The sequence below is a fragment of the Molothrus ater genome, chromosome 19, assembly GCF_012460135.2.
Source record: "Molothrus ater isolate BHLD 08-10-18 breed brown headed cowbird chromosome 19, BPBGC_Mater_1.1, whole genome shotgun sequence".
Classification (NCBI taxonomy): domain Eukaryota; kingdom Metazoa; phylum Chordata; class Aves; order Passeriformes; family Icteridae; genus Molothrus; species Molothrus ater.
Window position 1 is genome coordinate 28,797 of NC_050496.2, and position 2,593 is coordinate 31,389.

General features: G+C 49.1%; 1 long non-coding RNA gene across 1 annotated transcript; it reads right to left on the minus strand.

Annotated features, from left to right (window-relative positions):
- Positions 1 to 366: 366 nt before the first annotated feature.
- LOC129046878 (uncharacterized) lies at positions 367 to 792 on the minus strand. The gene is made up of 3 exons (XR_008508706.1): positions 709 to 792; positions 589 to 630; positions 367 to 494 (listed from the first exon to the last, which is right to left on the minus strand). It is a non-coding gene; the product is annotated as an uncharacterized LOC129046878 (long non-coding RNA).
- Between the last annotated feature and the right edge of the window lie 1,801 nt (positions 793 to 2,593).

Sequence of the window (2,593 nt, forward strand, 5' to 3'; positions counted from 1 at the left end):
CCGATGCGTGTCAGCTTCGATAGGAAGCGGATGCACCGTCTGGGAAGTCCCTGCTGACACGGGCTATTGTTCTCTTAGTCTGCCAAGAGAAAGGAAACCAAACGTGAGTGCACGATCTTAGCAGCATGGCAGCCAAAACACGACAAGTCTGCTACTCACCCTTCTCCTAAGAATGCTCGGCTCCTCGGGCTGCACGCTTCGGGCTCGCTTGGAGGCCGACGCCGTTGTCGCAGGGTGCGCCTGGGTAAAGTGGAGATGAGGTGATTTGCCATTGCTGTGACCTGAGTTGAGCCTCCCCCCTCCTCCCTACCTCCTCCGCTCACCGCAACTCCTCAGCCGCTCCCGAGGGCTCCTCGGATGGGACCGTGAAATAGAAAATTTGAAGGCTTCATCATCACGGAGTCCTGTAATACTTCCATGGAGCTCATATTTGCAGGAAACCCGGTGCATCGGCCGGTTGGTGACAGGGGCCGGACATACGCCGAGTCGATTGCCTAAATCGCACAAACGAGAATGGATGCTTGTAGTTGCACCAGAGAGTGAGACTTGAGCAATAACCACTGCTTCTGTACGCTACTCAATGCTCACCTTGCCCACTCAGCCTTGACTGCTGCTCTCTGCTTTGACTTCCTAAAAAGAAAGACAAAGAACAGTGCTGTAACACAGACACCATTTACACTTCCTCGGCAGAGACAAATGGTGCCTCACCTGCTCGGGAGAAACCCCTCACCCGGGATGGGTACCTCTGGCATAGATTTAATCTATCTGACTCTGAAAAAGAGTTAGGACAAAAGTCAAAGGGCTGCGGGATAACTTAAGAGCTCCAGATATCTTGTGTCCATCGACAAATCCCACCTAGAGTCCAACTACACCCCACATTACAAATTCCAAGTCCCCGGGACTTCTCCTGTTGCAGCAGGTTATGCGGCAGGGCAGAGCAGCTCCGGCACAAACGCGTGCAGACACCCATGACACCGAACGCGACAAACCGGGGGACGTTAAACATGACACATTAGGCTTGTGGTGAGAGCCTCGAGGGGAAAAGGGAGAGATATCTGACCAAAGGGACCCCAAAGACACACTAGGTAACACGGTACACCGGACAACATGACGTGGACCGGAACTGCTCTGCCCTGCCCACCTGCACGCTGCCATCAAATGTGGAGTCTCTCCCTTGAGCTGTCCTAAGAGGCCTTTTGGAGAAGATTGCTTTTCCCTCTGCTAATTTTTCAATCTATCCCAAGAACTCCCAACCCGCTACTCTCCCATCTCCGGGCCGTGGCCCCTGACTTATCTTTTGGATGATTGGTGATGTGAATCCACGTTGCACCTGAAATGAGTCTGCCTCGGAGGGCCCCGTGATCGCCTCTTAGCCTCTCTCGGTCAGCTACAATAAAGAAAACCAAAACCAATGTATGAGTTATGTGGGCCAAATCCCAGCAAGTCAGCTACTTGCCCTCTCCTGAGTGTGCCTGGCTCCTTCAGGCTCCAGCTTCATCCTGATTCCAAGGGTGTAACCTTTATTATCAGTGGCACCTGGGTTAGAGAAAAGCAAAGTTAAATGGCATTCCTGTGAGTGCAGTGGATGACCTTGTGTGAGGAAAACATGGGAATGCCTCTGCTATGCTTCTGAAAAGCCTTGTGTGGGGGGGCCCTCAAATAAACACCCTTTCTCACCCTGCTGCCTGCAAACCCCCCTGCCCCCCAATAACTCCTAACTGGATACCTGCTCACCCTCCCTCTCCTAGTCACAACTCTCAACTCATCTGAAGCCTCAATCTCAAACATCATTTTTGACACTGGGCAGATTCCTCTTGTGACACGATGAATCTGCTGAAAGAAGTGCTATGCTTGGCACAACCTGGAATCTCTGAAAGCTATGCTCCTCCTAAAAATAATAAAAAAACCAAAATAAGAACAAAACCAGAAATTGCAAATGCATTTTACCACCCCTAAATGCAATATCCAAAATCATGAACTTAAATACTCCCTGTATTCCATGCTGTTTTCTTCACAGTATCTTCCAAGCTTCTGTTGCTTTAGATGCCCAGAAACACCTGCTGAAAACAGGCTGAGATAAGCTGAAAGAGCCTCTTCACTGAAGTAACAGGAGAGCTGTTATCCCAGCACACCCCAGAAAGGGACTGAAGCCCCTCAGCAAAAGCTGGGGTTAATATACCCCTGATGGTGCCCGCCTCTCGTTCCCATGATGCCCGGGAAAAGGGAGGGGGCTAATCCCACCGGGTATAAAAGCCCTCAGAGCAGCTACAGCTGTTTGGCTCCTCTGACTCAAATTCAAGGGGAGTAAAGGGTTTGTTATAGAAGAAAACTCTTCAGAAAAATAGCAGTGCTTTCTTTTTTGCAGCAACTACTCAGAGGAGAAGAACAGAAAACTGGTAAGACATAAAACTTTGTGTTAAAGTTACATAGCTAGATAAATTGAGTTATTTGCTGTTAACTCACATAATTATTCCTTGGTGATTACTAAGTAGAACATCAAGTGTGACTAAGTAGGGAGAGAAGTAGAGAGAAGAACACTAATGATATAAATAGTCTAAGTCTCCTTGGGACTCCTACTTAGGCCTATCTACAT